Here is an 18,747-nt window from a genome sequence, read left to right as displayed (position 1 = left end):
ACCCAGACGAAGTCGCTGGCGCCCGCTAGTGTATCATAAAATAGAAATATTTAAAATTAGTTTACATGAAGTAAGCGGTTTTAAATGTAAAACATGTGATACGTATCTGAATATAAATAAGCTGTCATAAAAAAGACATTAAAGTGAATTCGTTTTTGGATTTTGAAACAAGTGACAAAAGTTAATGAAAATAACCCAGCTGCGTTTTTATCACCCAATATGTCATCATTAGAACGGGGTAAACAATAAACAACCAAAATGAGGTGTCAAATAAAATACTATCTATTTGCGGAGAAGATCAAACGGCAAAACGCAAATTGAACATTGGGATGGAGACGTGGAAATTTTATACTGCGCTGTGGGCTGTGGTCTTGTTAAATTATCCTGATGAACCTAGAGCCTGCTTTAGCTAGACAATCCTCACGTTTATTAACACTCAATCGTGTCAATGGCCATGGCTATTTACCCTACCGGCAAAGATCTACCGCCAAGCGATTTAGCGTCGCGGTACCGACGATGCCGTCTAGAAACCATTACAGTTAAAGGGCAGAATAAACTTGTCTTCCAAGTAAGCCCGCTTCCATCTAAGACTACTTAATACAGTCACATGGCTCATGACCCATGTTCGGCTCACTGCTGAACTCGAGTCATCTGTAGACACCGTCACGCTGCCAGTCGCGTTAGTGATTTTGTGCACTAATGTTTTGTGTTGTAATTATTGATAATATTTTGTGCTGTAATTATTGTTTATCATTAAATTGTTTAGTGTGGGCATGGAGAACATGTCGGGCATGTCGGACTGTTGATGTATTCTGAAAAGATCCTTTAAAACCACACCCAAGGTCACAAGTCCTGGGACCTGCTTGGGGTGTTTCCTCTACCACAAAATAATGGCACAATTACTGCCGCTGCTACCCGGTACGTCACATATCATCATCATCATCATCATCATATCAGCCGATGGACGTCCACTGCAAGACATAGGCCTTTTGTAGGGACTTCAAAACGTCAGGATACTGAGCGAATCCCTGCGACTCGCTTGATATCGTCAGTCCACCTGGTGGGGGGTCGACCAACACTGCGCTTACTAGTGCGGGGTCGCAATTCCAACACTTTGGGACCCCAATGTCCATCGGCTCTTCGAAGTATGTGCTCCGCCCATTGCCACTTCAGCTTCGCAACTCGTTGAGCCATGTCGGTGACTTTGGTTCTTCTGCGGATCACCTCATTTCTGATTCGATCACGCAGAGATACTCCTAACAGCTCGTTCCACGTCATATACAGGTATTCTAAAATGTGGTAGGTCTGACTGTTCAGGCAGTCCTTCTATGACCCGAGTATCAACACTGTTGCAGATCAAAGAGCCTCGCTTCTTTGGATTGACTGCAGTAATTATTTCCAAGTATGAGTGATGAAAAGTGACAGCAAACAAACTGCTCGCGTTTAATTTCATATAAATAGAGATGCCACCGAAGCTTCGTAGGAAGAGCAAAAGGAATGATTAATTAAGCAATTATGGTGCTAATAGAGAGCTGAGAAAGTTATCTCATCTTTAGTCTATTTTTCCACTGCAAGGGTGTCTCTTCTAAACATTTTCAGCTTATTATATAAAATTCATTTATTATTTCATTATTGTTTTCCTAAAAACGTTCCTAAATTCGTTTTCTCAATATTCTACAATTTGATGTGTGAATCGAAAAATAGTATTTGACAGACCCAAGATATTTTTTAAATACGGATAGGTATTTATTATATTAACCAATGATAATTTTATACTATAGACAGGTTACGTCCATACGAAATCACCGTAAAAGTGATCCGAATTTAGCTACACCACTAAGCACACACATGCACAGTTTTGTCTTTAATTCCATTATATATGTATAGTTTTTACACTTCCTGAACACACAACTCGACATTGTAGACGATATTTAGGTATTATTTGTTTAAATAACGTTCGTTGTTTAATAAGCGATTAAATGAAATTGAGTAAATTTTCCTCATTAGTCCGCGACAGGTTTGATGCGCTAGTGACTAGTGCCCCATCTCTAGTATTAAATATTATTGATAATACCCAATTCATATATTTTAAATGTTAAATTGACATCCTAATAACGCAAGTTTAACTAGAGCTTAGATGAAAAGTCTTTGTTTAGAGGAACTATAGTTTTAAATTCATCTACACTTGTATTTCAACTATAACGTTTGAAACGGAGTGAATCGAAAGCCATAAAAGATCAACAGATCAAATAATACCATAAAAGGATCTATAGGGTCGTAGGTTCAATTTTGACCTCGCAGGCGACTGTCGTGATCACTGTTCGAGATTTATGCTTAGCTGATGGGAACCGCAAAATATAAATAATGTATGAAACGTATACATACACAACACACGTAACAATAAGATTAAAATTCATGAAACAGTATTTATACGTTATACGATATATATGGGGTTAAGGCAATGATTATTTCATACTAAAGATATGTTACGTGCCCATAAAGTCACCGCAAAAAGTGATCTGAATAGCTACTCCACTGAGCGCACACGTGCAAAATTTCGTGTTTAATACCATTATCCTACTAATTTTATAAACGCGAAAGTTTGTACGGATATACGTTTGTTTGGATCTTGCTAACTCTTTAACGCAACAACATAGGCTACTTTTCATCCTTGAAAAATCCATGGTTCACGAGGGATTTGTGATAAACTAAAATCCACGCGGACAAAATCGCGGGCGTCCGCTAGTATATTTATGTATATACAGTTTTTACAGTTCCTAAACACGCAACTCGACATTGTAGATAATATTTAGGTATTATTTATTTAAATAACTTTCGTTGTTTACTATTCGACTCAATGAGATTAAGACAGTTTGCCGCTTTTGTACGCCTCAGATTTGACGCGCTAGTGACATATCTCTATAATATAAAATCTTTGTTCTACGATAGATAGATTAATAAATAAATATACTTAAACAATACACATCTAGCCCCAAAGTAAGCATACAGAGTAGCTTGTGTTATGAGTACTAAGATAGTTGATATTATAATATTCATATACATTTATATACTTCATATAAATACTTATATAATGTATAAATACACACAGACACTGGAAAAAACCCATGTTCATCACACGAATATTTTCCAGTTGTGGGAATCGAACCCACGGTCGTGGATGCAGAAAGCAGGGTCACTACCCACTGCGCCACGTGGGCGAGATATGGTTGGTAAATGATAAATTTAATTATTCTGAACTTTAATACAAAAGTCAATTCAAACAATTACATGAAACATGACTTGTATTATGTAAGATATGCATTATGTACGTTGAATTTTTAGAAAAAACTATCAATTACTTATATTGTGTAGCCACATAAGGATTGGTCGATGACTAATGATGTATGAATAATAAATTGAAAATATTTCTACTAGACAAAAAAAAATCTCACGGCATCATCAGATCAGGAGAAAGTTTTCTTTTTATAACTATTGTTTATTAGTATTGAAAAGTTCTGTTTATTTCACAACACCATCATCATACTTTTAATGATTGTCTTCAACGCGTTTTTAGGAGCTTTAGCTTCACCAAAATATTCCAGGGACATGATTCTACGATCGCAAACGCTTCGAAAGGATAATGGGCAAAATCAGTATCGCTGAAATGAGTAAATCGAATTTACACAGTGGTCACAAGTTTTTCATGACTATAATTCAATTGTTTAAACTTAATTAAACTTAAGTTTAGTTAAGTATTCCAAAATATCTTTTGTGCCACCATGCATACCACGATGCCACGGAGGCCGTCAAAAAATTTGTCATCGACAAGTCCCGTGATCGGATCTGTCATTTCAATTCATTTTAGCTTTCGAATCGTTAGCGTTTGTAGAAAGAGAATCGACGTGCCACGTGGTTACATGCCCAGTGCGGATTGGTGGATCGATGGTCATAATATCTTTACAAAAATCACTACCTGATGTATTAACAGTATAATGAAACAGTACATTTATTACAATTTTTTAATCTAAAAAAGTCCAGGATTTAATAATGTGAACATTACCAAAAATGGAACGCCGCACAGTGCTGTCAAATTGACAGATACGTTCGTTAGCACAACTCAATGGCCTCAATTATGCCGACTGCGCCAAAATTGTCCCAATAAAATGAAATCGGAATAGGTAATAAGCAAGAAAACACAACCTAAAGTATGTTGTACACGGTGGCCTCTATAATAGCTTGGCAACTTCGTTCGTAACACTCTCGGTGGTCCCGATGAATGAAAAACCCACAACTGTTGCACCTCACTTCCCCGCGCGCACGATTTCACACCCGCGCAGTCTTTCCCCCGTCCAAGCCTATGTTTTAGCTGAAGGTAAATGAAAAATCATCATGTATAAACATAGGCACACTTCGTAAGGCTTTAAGAATACTTCCTACAAAGACGCCTTATGTCGATCAACCTGAGACAAAAGTGTTAAGCCCTCTGTGCCTGTATTTACACCAGGAACCAAGCCCTTCAGACCGGAGACAAATGCTGCTTAGACGAAAGAAATAAGCAGATAAAATACTTGTCCAGACGAACACTACTCACTATATATACACTTCAGGAGGGCTACTATCAACTTTAACCTAGCGATCCAAATGCGACGCTATTCAACTTCGGTGCCTATATGAATGAATCGCTTTTAATTCGTACCATGACACATCCTAAACTGAAACTCAGTTTAGGTTATTTTTCGCTACAGCGTCAATTGGTCGAATATAGGACTTCGTGGTACGAAAAATCGAAGCAGTTCAGTTTAGGTCTGCAGTTGAGTCGCTATTATAGTTGATGGTAGGTATGCAGGACTGCTAGGCATCGCAGAGATCTGCACCGCTACGTCGTCGATATTCCTCGGACGCGTACTAAGTGATTCAGTTCCTCTTTCCACGCACTGCAAAGTTGTGGAATGCTCTTCAAGCTTCCGTTTTCCCCACCACCTACAATATGGGTATCTTCAAATCAAGAGTGAATAGGCATGTTGTAGGCAAGCGCGTTACACCATAGGCTGCATCATCGCTTACCATCAGGCACGATTGCAGTTAAGCGCATGCTTATCTATGCTAATATTATAAAGCTGAACAGTTTGTTTGTTTGTTTGATTGATTGAACGCGCTAATCTCAAGAACTACTGGTCCGATTTGAAAAATTATTTTAGTGTTAAATAGCCAATTTATTGAGGAAGGTTATAGGTTATTATCCCAGTATTCTTACGGGAGCGGGAACCACGCGGGTAAAACCGCGCGGCGTCAGCTAGTACAAAATAAAAATAAAAAACTAAATAAAAACTCTAAAGCTCTACCAAACTATAACTAATTTAACTCTTTTTATCTTGTATATAAGTATTAACATATGCTACAACTGGCATGACAATAATTCAATATAATATTATCCTTAAGAAAAAGCTGATGGACGTTGCGATCCCAAGGTGGCGACCCCGCACTAGAAAGTGCAGTGTTGGTGGACCCCCACCAGGTGCGCTGACGACATCAGTCGCATTCAGGGATTCGTTGGATGCTAGCGGCTCAGGATCATGTTGATGACATATAATATATATCCTGCAGTGGTCTTCCATCGGCTGATATGATGATGATGATGATTAATAATGATAGCCTTAAAATTATCGAGGAACTCCACTATATAATTTTAGTGAGCTACTCAGTTAAGCCGAAAATTCCTCAAACACGCAGCCACGAGCGTCCACCATTTATGGCTGTCAACAAAAAGTTACCAGATAATAAAATGTGCGACTTAATATAAAAAGGGCATCGGCAAATCAAAGTTTACGACGATAATGATATCTTATGGAGGCAGCTCCCGCTAAACTGTCATACGGAGCCATAACTCTTCGATAAACGATAAAAACCGGTGCTTTTATCAGCCGGTCCCATGAGAGGTATTTAACCAGTGAGATGTTATATTAGTTATACCTTTAGAGGAAATCTTAACTGTCATGTCTTTCTAAAGGTTAGCTTGTTCGAAGTGGAACCATGAGATCCAGGTTCAGTCAATAGGAGCAATTTTTATCTATAAAAGTTATTGGATTTTTCTTACAAGTAATTCTCAGTAATAGCTGAAAGACTTTTATTATTTGTAACGGCTTATTTACGGCGGGGTAGGCCTCCCTTCAGCAAGCGGGACAAAAGATTCGAACCTGCGATCTTGTGTCACCAGGCAGTTAAAATGTTGCTGATGGTAATATCATGAAAAGCTAAAATGATTTGATAAAGAAATAAAACCCAGGAAGTCATTCAAATTATTGGTATCGATATAGCTGTTAGTTTAATCACCTTTTGTCTTCGAAAAAAAATATAAGCATCTTATAACCGGTGAAAAAAGCTTGGATTTTGAACTGCACTCCAATTGACCAAATTGCCATCAAAATTCGCTTTTTAGTGTTAACATCACTCCGTTTCGTCCTAAAAGTTTGATATTCGTTTTTTAGACTCAGAGTCTTTTATGTCCCAATTAGTTTTGCAAAAAGCTTTAACATATCTACAGAAATAGTCTTCACGCATAATAAATAAGAAGATTTTTATCTATTCAGCAAAGAAACCAGGATAAACCCTAAGATTAATCTACCACTCACGGGAAGAGTGTCTAAACGTCATGTTCCTCAACTTTCAAAATAGAGAATCGTTAGCTGGACCTACTTACATCCCAATAGCAGATGTAAAGTTGATATTAAATGTAAATATCAAACTAGTCGAGAATTCCCGCAAAGATCTCTTCAATGATATGCAACGTCAGCTATTTCTCTGGTCATTTCTTGGCCAAAATCTTTTGCGTTTTATTATTTGCGCACATCTTAAATATAGATTCTACTGTGTAGGATACAAGGTTGGGTTGATTTTGAGTTGGAGTTTCGAGGCTGCTAAGTTAAGTTTGTGTTCAGATATCGGAATGATGCGAGAAAAGCGTAGTCACCTGATAACCGGCCGGGATCATGCCGCCGAGATATTTCCCGTTAAAACGTCTTCGAAGATTTTGTTTACACGCCGTGTTTGTGTGTTGCCGACATGATAAGAAAAGGTACTTATTTACATACGAGTATATTTAACACTACTTTGTAGAACTGAATAAAATAAATTAACTCTACACAGTTACAAGCATGTTACAAGTTAATAATTATATTGAATACTGCTATTAGCTGAACTCTCTGGAGCTTTTGACTAGACGTGCATTATCAAAGATCATGAAAATCTATCCAGCCGTTTTAGTTATTGGTTTTTTTAAACGATTTACGTGTATAGTATAATAATGTGTTGAGTTTTTACCGATTTGCCTCGGAGTATACTTCTTTGTTTGGTTTGGTTACTTCAGTAAAAGTAATGTTGTGGAAGTTTCAACATTCATCATTATCAACCCATATTCTGCTGAGTTCGAGTCACCTTTCAGTATGAAAGGCCAAATAGTCCACCACGCTGGCCCAATGCGGATTGGCAGATTTCACATTCGTAGAATAATATGAAAACTCTGAGGTATGGAAGTTTTTTCACGATGTGCATGCACCGTTTGAGACACGTGATATTTAACTTCTTAAAATCCACATACCTGAAAGAGAAAGTTTAATTCCAATTAATTGTAAGAAAAACATTGAACATTTGTCAATAATCCAAAACGAGAATTACGCTGGTTTTATACAGCCTATTCTAATTTACTTTTCGAAGCTATAGCTGTTTATTTATTTATTTGGACCACCAACAACAAAATTATATGAACACACACAAAATATTTTACAAAGAATGGTAGCTTAACACATTTAATTTTACTTAGGTAGCCACAGCATGCAAAAAGTATAGGTCGTACGAATAATAGAATTTAAAATTGACAAATTGAAAGAAAAAAAACAAAATATAAATTTAAATTTACACATTTTGACAAAATCCAAAAGAAAAAATTTAAACAAGAACTTTAAAATTTTAAAATGATAAGTGGAGAGAGAATTACATATTTATGAGATGAATGATTATGAGACTATTACAATTATACATTTTATAAATTGTTAATAAAAAATACAAATATAACGGGGTCGGAAAAATATGTCAATCTTTTCCATTCGTTTCTATTACTCGTCAACTCATCATCCACTCCTTTTACACACATGTCCTCTTTCACACAATCCAACCATCTCTTCTTTGGCCTTCCTCTCCTCTTATGACCTTCCACTTGCACATTCAACATTTTTCTAGTAATATGACTTTCCTCTCTACGCATTACATGTCCATACCAAGCCAACCTTCTACTCCTCAATTTTTCTGTCACTGGCGCCACCTTCAGACTTCCTCTTATATACTCATTCCTTATTTTATCTATTCTTGTCACACCACACATCCATCTCAACATACGCATTTCGTTCACATGCATTCGTTTACTATCCATCCCTTTCACCGCCCAACATTCTGATCCATACAGCACGACAGGTCTTACAACCGTTTTGTATATTTTACCCTTAAGTCTAAGAGGCATTCGCGGGTCACATAGTACACCTGAGACCTGTCGCCATTTCATCCATCCCGCATTCATTCTACTTTTTACATCTCGGTCCACATTGCCATCGTTTTGAAAAAGCGACCCGAGGTACCGAAAATCGGAGCAAGCTGGTAGGGTTACATCATTTAAGGCAATTTTGGAAGATTGAGATGTACCGCCAAAGTCCAAGAATAAGTATTCAGTTTTCGTTTGACTGATTCGTAGACCAACACTTTCCGATTTCTCCTGCCATTTTCCCAGTCTGTTCTGTACCTCAGATGCGTTTTCTCCGACAAGTACAATATCATCGGCGAACAGCATACACCAAGGTGCTTCTTCCTGTATGTCTGATGTCAGAGCATCCATTACTAGGAGAAACAAATAGGGGCTTAAAGCCGATCCTTGGTGTAAGCCCACCTCCACTTGAAACTTGTCAGTAACACCAGCTTCTAACCGTATGCTCGTGCATGCATCTCTATACATTTCTTTCACTATTCTAACATACTTCCCAGGTATTTTCTTCACCTTCATAGCCCACCATACAACCTCACGGGGTACTCTGTCATACGCTTTCTCTAAGTCAACAAACACCATGCGGAGATTCTTTTGTGCATTCCTGTATTTCTCACACAGTTGACGCAAAGCGAAAATAGCATCAGTTGTACCCCGTCCTGGCATAAACCCAAACTGATTTAGAGTAACCTCACTCTCCTCTCTTATTCTCTTATCTATCACTTTCTCCCAAATCTTCATAGTATGTGACATGAGCTTTATTCCTCGATAGTTGTTGCAATTCTGGACATCACCCTTATTTTTAAATATGGGCACCAACGAACTGCTGGACCACTCTTCCGGGATTGACTCTTCGTGCAACAACTTATTGAAAAATAAAGTCAGCCATTTCCACCCATCCACTTTCAGGCACTTCCAAGCTTCGACTGGTATACTGTCAGGCCCTACCGCTTTACCACTTTTCATACTTTGCACTGCCATTTTTACTTCATCTATACTCACCTCTTTTACCACTGCCACATTCATTGATACATTCTCTAATTCGCGATTCCAGTCATTCTCTTCGTTCATCAACTTTTTAAAGTATTCCTTCCACCGACCTTTTATTTCTTCGTCATTTGTCAAAACCTTTCCGGCATCATCTTTTATGCATTTCACATGTACTATATCCCTTGCATTCTTTTCTCTCGCTTTTGCTAGGCGAAATAAGTGTTTTTGCCCTTGGGGATAATCTAGGGACTCATACAATTTACTGTTTACTTTTCCCCTTGCAATAGTTAATTAATTATACATTGCAATTAATTAATTAATTATACATCGGTAAAATAATAAAATAGATAAATTAGGTATTTTTTAAGTCACAACTAATGACGATACTGTTACTGGATATATTCTTTCGCATCAATAATGATTCTCTAGACTTAAATTAAATGAACGCGCGAGTGAATAACAAAGTAACAGTAATTAATCGAACAATATTACGTGATGGACAGCAAGCCTTTTCTATTTTCTCCCTTCCGGTTATAGACATCAAATGTAGTACAATGTAACGAACTAATTGACCGAGGGAGCGGGACCACGACGTTGCAAGATAACAGAGACTGTCACTTGGCGCCTTCCCAACATCTAAATGAGTCAAGCATGCCGCATGTATTTAAGGCCATACAGATGCGTCCGCCGTGCGTTACTCCTGCAGCCTGTTTATGAGTAAAAGGGCCTTAACAAAGGTCATCTAGGATCTCTTCAAGCACCTAAGTTTACTGTGAACACTACGATTGATCCCGAACTTCACAACAAATAATTTAGGTGCTTCCTGAAAGACGGTGTTTTCGTTTTTCACAAAAGTTAAGGTCTTGGATAAAGTGCCTACAAATTGTTAAGCGTTAATAGCTACATCATCATCGTTGCAGGAACTCGCTGATCAAAATGTTCTAAGACTGTTTAGTTTGTTAAATATTTATGGCAATCTGTGGACGTCCATTTGTTGAATGAAGATGATAAGATAAGCAATGGACATCCAGTGCCTATTTAAATAAAGAATATTTTATTCTATTATCACATTTTTGGACGCAGGATGCGTGATGGATTAAAACCGTGGACGCGTTTGCGTGGTCTTCCCTATTCCGAGGTATTAGTGAATAATACCGTGACTGACGCATCGCTCTTCTTTGTTTGCTGGAAGCAGCAAAAAGCAGATCATTGGAACACTGCTAGATGACAGGAACATGCATGGTTCTAATACTTCCCCAGACGAACTACCTACATCACAAAGAGATAGATCTAATACTCTATTAAATTGCAGGAAATCGCTGATCAAAATTTTCTAAGACTGTATAGTTCGATGGTTCGTAATATACTTATGACAATCTGTGGACGTCCATTTGTTGATATGATTAGATAACATTAGCCAATGGATATCCATTGCCGAATATTTTATTATATTTACAGACTAGCGGACGCCCGCGACTTCGTCTGCGTGAAACCCTGCTACTACGCCTACACCTACTCTACCCTACCCCTACCCTATCCCTACCTTACTCCTACCCTACCCCTATCCTACTACCTCTATGGTAGGGACCATGCGACGGCGACGTAAGCTTAAAAATTTGACTAACTTCTCCCTTTTTCCCAACATTTCCCTTCACTGCTCTGCTCCTATTGATCGTAGCGTGATGAAAAGTATACTATAACCTGCCCAGGAGAATGAAGAATAATTACACCAAGTTTCGTTAAAATCCGTCGAGTAGTTTTTGTTTCTATAAAGAACATACAGACAGACAGACAGACAGACAAAAATTTTACTGATTGCATTTTTGGCATCAGTATTGACCACTAATCACCCCCTGATAGTTATTTTGGAAATATATTTCATGTACAGAATTGACCTCTACAGATTTATTATAAGTATAGATTTTTAGACGCAGGATTATGGACGCATTTGCGTGGTCTTCCCTATTCCGAGGTATTAGTGAACAATGCCGTGACGCATCGCTCTTCCTTGTTTACCGACCGCTACTTTACGATTCAACAAGTGTCAGCCTTACACATTTGTAAATAAACATCTTCGGTTTGTGTAAACACGTGGGGTATCGTAATCCTTGGAATAGTTAACGTGATGGGAATTGATGAGGTCGGCTGGATTACTTACTGATCTCAGTTGTACTCGGATCTCGTGTTAAGTGCCTATTTAAAAAACTTGTCATCCTTTGAAAGTTTAAATATAGAGTGGTAAAACCACAGAATGGATTAAACGCATAAGCGAAGCAAACCCCAGTGTTTTGAATGTTGATTTAAAGTTTTGTGTGCCTTTTGATCTTGTTTGCTTTTGAACTTAATCTTATAACCTTTGGAACGATGATGATGATGATGATAGTAATGTCATCATTTTCTATTTGATAAGATCGCAATCAACGACATTTTTAATTAAAAAAAAATTAAAAAAGAGTAATTATTTAAAAAAAATATTTGAAAGCTGTAAAACGTGATGGACTATTGACCTAACCCCTCTCAAGTTGGTCACTGACCATCCAATAAGTTCATGAGAAACGGCAGGACTGATCTTGATGTCATGCACATCAAGACAAACACACGATCAGTTTCATCGTATGACCTACGTTAGCGCTGTAGGCACGTGAACTTATTGGATGGTGAGTGGTTATCATCACTCTGAGAGGAGACTCGTGCTCAACAATAATTTCTTTTGAAATAACCAAATATTACCAAAGCTCAAGTTTACTCACAAAATAGTCTTTACGTATATTAGAAATAGATAACAAATTCCTGTTTAATATTATGAGTCATATTCAACTCAAGTTTAATAATTTCGTGGGTGGCAAAACACCTCTTGTCGTAAAATCCAACGCCTTGTACTGCATTATCGTATATTTTGAGCTTTGATGTTTTAGCACCTACAAATGTTGTCTCGTTATGTACTTTGATACCGATAAGAGTAATATGTAGGTAGATACTAAACATGATAAGTGAATCATGATAATTTTAAGCAATGTAGGTGCGTACTACGAATATCTATGCTCTGGTATCAATTCACCCGGACGTGGGCTTTTTAACTCACGAACTCGGGGGCGCCCGGACTGATACACTCAGGTTAAAACAACCTTCCCGAATGGCCCCCTTAGCCGAAGTCCGAGTCTCAGAGGAGAAGCACTTAGTGAGTCGTTCCGTTTATCTACTCCGCTACTCCCTTCGGTCCCCATCGGTATAATTCGAAGAAAAAAATTTGTAACGTCAATTAAGAAACCCAGAACAATTTTTAATTCTATCTATATTCAGTTATATCGGTATTTATATAACAATAAATATAATTTTGGAGTTTCTCTCGTGATCGAATCAGAAATTAGGAGATCCGCAGACGAACCAGTCACTGACATAGGTCAACGTGTCGCGAAGCTGAAATAGCAATGGGCACGCACAGGAAAGCGCAGTCGACCCCTCACTAGGTAGACCGAGGATATCAAGCTGGTTGCAGGGAGCCGCTGGATGCTGGCGGCTCGAGACCGTTGTGCTTGGAAATCCATGCAAGATGCCTATGCAGCAGAGGATGTTCATAGGCTGATAATGATGATGATAACGATAAAGAAATATAAAAATATACTAAAATATAACGTTATAAAAATGAAAATATCATTTTACAATCCAAGATACACATATCTTACGTCCAAACGGTCAATTCCTCGGATGATACGATACTAAAATTACAAGTGGGCAAATAAGCACTTAACCGGCACGATCGGGACCCATTTATTTATATTTTATTTACCTCCGAGCATTACGCTGCCTGCCCTGAATGTACGCCCCTTAAAAGGCAACGAAATGTTGGAAGTAAATCGCTATATTGTTAAAGTAAATTGGTATTTTACAGCACGAAGTTTCGTGTGCTCTACCCTTGTTAGGTGTTGACCGTGATTATTTGCCACGAACTGTGCCATTTTCGACCTTAAATATATCGCAGTAAGCAAGTAAACATTTGAAAGTAACGGAAAATTGCTAAGCTTACAAAAGAGGGCGGCTCGAAAAGTAAATGTCATACAAGATGACAGTCGTTACAGCGACATCTAGCGGTCCATAGTTGCCGGCATCGATTGAGCAAAGCGTGACTTTAAAATAACATCGTTATACCTTTTAAATAAATCATACTCCAAAAGGTTAACAAGAATTCTAAATATAAGTTATCGGACTGTTGAGAAAGTTACGTTAATAATATTGATTTTAAATAAAGAACAAGGTAGTAAAATCACAGATATTAATGACTTTTGACTTTTGTGGGATAACAAAATTTAAATTTTGTGAAGCATACAGACAGATATAAGTGAATGACCGTATACCTATATGTACTTATAGGTAAATTTAAAGGTTATGACCTAAAATCGATATAATCAAGAATTCGATCACATCGACATTAACAATATCGATTTAAAAGAACTTAAAAATCATATTTCAATAAAAATATTATTACCTCGAGGTCGACAGAACCATAAACTTTGAAACAAAATACTCGTATATATAAGAGATTTTACTTGTAAACGCCTTTATAAGATATTTTACTAACTAAAAAAAACAGAAACGAAATTTTATAACAATTTAAAGAAAATTCTATTGATGAATATGGAAATCCTAAAGAAGAATTGAATTTAATTCCTTGGTTACGGCATCATATGTGAAAGGCTGGGCCACTTTTGTTATTGTCATGAGAATGAAAGGGATGAAATTAAGAAAATGGCGCAGAAAAATTGAAATTTTCAGAAAATTACGCAAAAGATCAGCCTGGCTATTCAATGCGGAAATGCAGCCAGTATTCTTGCCACCATTCCACGTGGGCATGTCAATAGTCAATATTCAATATTCATTTATTTCAATCAGGCTTATGGTGATAATAATTAGTCGAAAACTTAAAATTAAAGTCACGAGGGTTCTAAATGCGCCTAATAATTTGTAGATTTACTAGGATAAATTATCTTGAGTTTCTTTATTCTTTCTCAATAAAAACGAAAACTTAACGAAATTTTTCATGTTTGTTACTCAACTAGGGCCCAACGGATACATAACGAATTTATGAAAATTAATGCAAAGATACTCTATCTTTTTTTATTATTGTTATCATCATCATGATTATCAACTTTTTTTTCGGCTCACTGCTAAGGTCGAATCTCCTCTCAGAATGAGAGGGATTAGGTCAAATAGTCCACCACGCTGGCCCAATGCGGATTGGCAGACTTCACACACGCAGAGAATTAAGAAAATACTCATAAAGGCAGGTTTACTCACGATGTTTTCCTTTACCGCTTGGAACACGTGATATTTAATTTCTTAAAATGCCTACTCCTAACTACCTAAACCTACCTAAAACCTACTCATAACTGAAAATTTGGAAGTGCATGCCGAACCGGATACGAACTTACACCTTCCGTATTCGGAAGCAGAGGACGTATCAACTGGGCTATCACGGCCATCAAATATTATAGTCATTTACAAGTCACATTTTACATTTTTAGGCTACTTTTTATCTCGAAAGGAATCCTTTTGTCAAAGGAATGAAGAATCTACGTGGATGACACCGAGAGACCTAACTAGTTCTACATAGAATAGAATATAATAGACATACTATTTATGCCGGCGAGCTAAATAACTTGATTAAATTAGAAACATTTCAGAAATAAATAATTTATCTCTAGTTGCAAATCCCATGTTCAGAGTTTCCATACATTGGTATCTTGTTGATTTCCATTTGCATTGATATTTGTGGGTGTACAATTGTCTTGCAATGTGAATACCTAATTCATTCGATGAACAATAATTTAAAAGCGAATCGAATGCAAAATAACGGAGCGGACCGCATGCAACGGAATGGTCAGGAAGTCAATCATGCATTCTAGCATCGATATAAATCATTCTAGCATCGTTAGATGGGCCCCTCCATATTAAAGAACGCTCAATTTTATGTCATTACCTAAAGACGTGCACGCACATCTTATGTGTACGTAACAAGCGCCTGCTGTGAGTGGATGTGGACTTAATAAAATATTTACTGCTTTTTCTTATTTTACATTTCTTCTTCATCTTCATCTTCATCATCTTTTTCATCTTACATTTTGGAAGTGTAAAAATACGAGCCACAATATGAATAAAGAGAAATGTGTTACGAGTGATGACGTACTCAATGTGCGTAACCAATGACAATGCCGCGACGTTGAGGCCCATCTAACGATCTACGATCGATGCATTTTAGTATCACCAGTGGTTGGACCAACCGATAATTTCGCACCATTTCTGCTTGATTTCAAATCGCCATCGATTTGGATTCGCTTCCGAATCATTGATACACATATTAGTAGCCGTTGATTTATAACATGGGTTTGTTATTGTTTCCTTATCGATTCTGACTTTCTGACTTAGGGTGAATTATGATTAGGTAGAGAGGTGAATATCTTAGCATTCCATGGATTAACCGTGCAGGTGCCGGGTCCATCGCGTGGTAGAGAGAAAAATACCAAGCGAAGTCCAGAACTTGTGACTACTGGATGTAGGGTTAAGAATTCCTTGACAATCGATCAACACTCCCCTTGTTTTTTTTCACCAAATTTGGCTAGGCAGGGAGTACAAGACGAGTAGGGGACTCGTGTTGTACTCCCTGCCTAGCCAAATTTGGTAAGATCCTATTAGAGCAGCTTTGGATACTCGTTCTAATATAGAATTAGCTGCACTTTTAGAGAGGCCAAGGTCTTTAAGTAAGTTATAAAGAGACTTATGATTATTTTGATTATGAATTATTTTATGCAGGGGCGTGCTTTATAGATGCAAAAATGCACTGATAACTTACCCGATTACGCACCTGTAAGTGTTTTATTGGAATCCCTCTCATTCTGAAAGGAGACTCGTGCTCAACAGTGAGCTGAATATGGGTTGTTAATGATGAGGTAATTGAAAAGATTATTTATATTTCGTACAGTTCGTACGTATAGTACCTTATATTTATTTATTTATATATAAGCCTACCCCAGCTAAAAGCCTTGTGCACGCCAATGATTACAAGTATTGATTATTTATAATAATCATTATTTTTATAATTTGTGCATCATTTATTAATATTTTAATTTAATTTAAATATTATCATTGTGTAATTCTAATGAAAAAAACTGTTTCTCAATATTAATTGACAATAGTGTAATAATATTTATGTTTATTAAACGCAAGCTTTTAGGAAAGTCTTATTATAGTGTTAATGATTATATAAATGATAAAAAAGCTTGGTGTTAAACTGTATTAGACGACTGTGTGCTAAGTTATTGACAGTGTAATGATATGCTATTTAAAGTCTTTTTAATTGACCAACTAATCAATCTAATGCGATTACATTCACAGATAGATTAGGCTAATCGCAGGCTTTATTTCAATGTCTCTGAACTTTTGAAGTCAAAAGCGTTACAATAAATAACAAAGTCGCAAAGGTACATTAGCAAACTCTAAAATAAATTCCTTCCCGGTCATTTCCCATGAACAATTGATAATGTTATCCAAACTGTAATTTTGTATTGTTGAAGCTGTAATTTACTTATTAATGAACAACAAATCCATTACCCACCATTCACAATGAAAGATGAGACGTGGAATCAAACAATTACATGAGAAATTCCTTAGCCCTCATAACACTTATCTTGAAATAAATTACTCCCATCTGCCTTTAGAGTTGTGTAAACAGCTATTCATTTATATACCATTACACCTGACCCCGTGGTCAATGATAGGGCTAGATACACCTAGGAACATTTACTGGAGCTTTTGTATTGCCTAGGTGTCAGAGTTCAGAGGTTCGCACAGTTTTATCGAAGCTTTCTATTTAGATGCGGAGATATCATTTGTTTCAAGTTGGCAGCTCTGAATAGGGGTTAGCAGATCACTAAATGTCAGCACTAAGGTATTGTACAATCACCATATTTATAAATTTTATTTTATAGTTTATTTTATATTGACAACATCGACCTTTACAATTATGGCTATTAAATAGTTTATATTGTCATGTGCAGTGTTTATTTTATGCAGAAATCTTAGAAACGGACAGAATTATTTTATATTGTGTACCACATCAGAATGTTATCCAGGACGTAACTTTAGACTATGAAAAGATTATTCAATTGATCAGGCTAAGATGACACATAAGTATGTCGAGTGAGTTATTTGATCGATTAGCAAAAGTTAATTATTGCGATAATATTAGTATCAGGTTTTCATGTAATTAGGATTTAATTATCTACTGTTTAAATAAATAAGACTGTAAACTGGAAGGTTGATAACGTGATTCTCGTCCAATAGCATTGCGTCCAAATGCGCGTGGCGCGTAGGCGGTACGCTTGACAGGTGGGGTACCCTGCCCCCACTGTAGTCTGCTAGTTGAGCAGTTCAGTTGTAATCGCGTTCACGGAATGGATAATCGTCTTCCATTTGTTAAATAGTGATAGTTATATAGAAGCTAGCAGGTGAGTTATCTGTATTCCAGGCATTGCATTGTTAGTTACTTGGCTAGGAGGCAACACGAGTGGAGAAGGGAAGTATAAGTATACTGTAAAAGAATCCTTTAACCCTGCTACTAGCGGTTGCCAGCCCGTAATTTAACTCGTGTTCGACTACCTGCCCTATGATAGTTAATACTGGCTTACATCTGAATTTAACCCCCTAAACTAGTAGATCTATTGAGGTTAAAAATAGAGAAAAAAAATAATAGATACTGCGTATAATATGTGTACTCATTCAAATCCATTACGTACTTATAGTTACTATAAAAGTTTTGTTTATTGCAAAAGCCTCTACAAGTCTGGGAAGGTATAAAACGGAATATTTATACTATTTATATGTTTATCGCAAAGCTTGCTCTTCAAGTATTTATCCAGCGATTAAATTTCTGACTTAGGTGTTAAAATGTGCGGTTTATCGCTATTAACGTCGGGATGATTGGCAAATGAAGATGCATTGCCAGTGGATAAACTGCCTCTTTTATATAAAAAATATGGTACTCAGCTGCCCTGTAGGTCTAGTGGTTCATAAGGAAGGTGAGTTTGAATCCTGCTATTATATTTTAAGTATCATATAATTATAATAGTGCTGTAAACTTAAATTGTCTCTATATTTTAAAGATGCTACAAAGCTATAACGTCACCATAGATTGTTTTATCACGAAGAAAACTTTAAGAAATACGCCTACTAAGTAGGTCGAT

This window comes from Bicyclus anynana, chromosome 15 (genome assembly GCF_947172395.1).
Source record: "Bicyclus anynana chromosome 15, ilBicAnyn1.1, whole genome shotgun sequence".
Taxonomy (NCBI): Eukaryota; Metazoa; Arthropoda; class Insecta; order Lepidoptera; family Nymphalidae; genus Bicyclus; species Bicyclus anynana.
Note: the sequence above shows the minus strand (reverse complement) of the source record.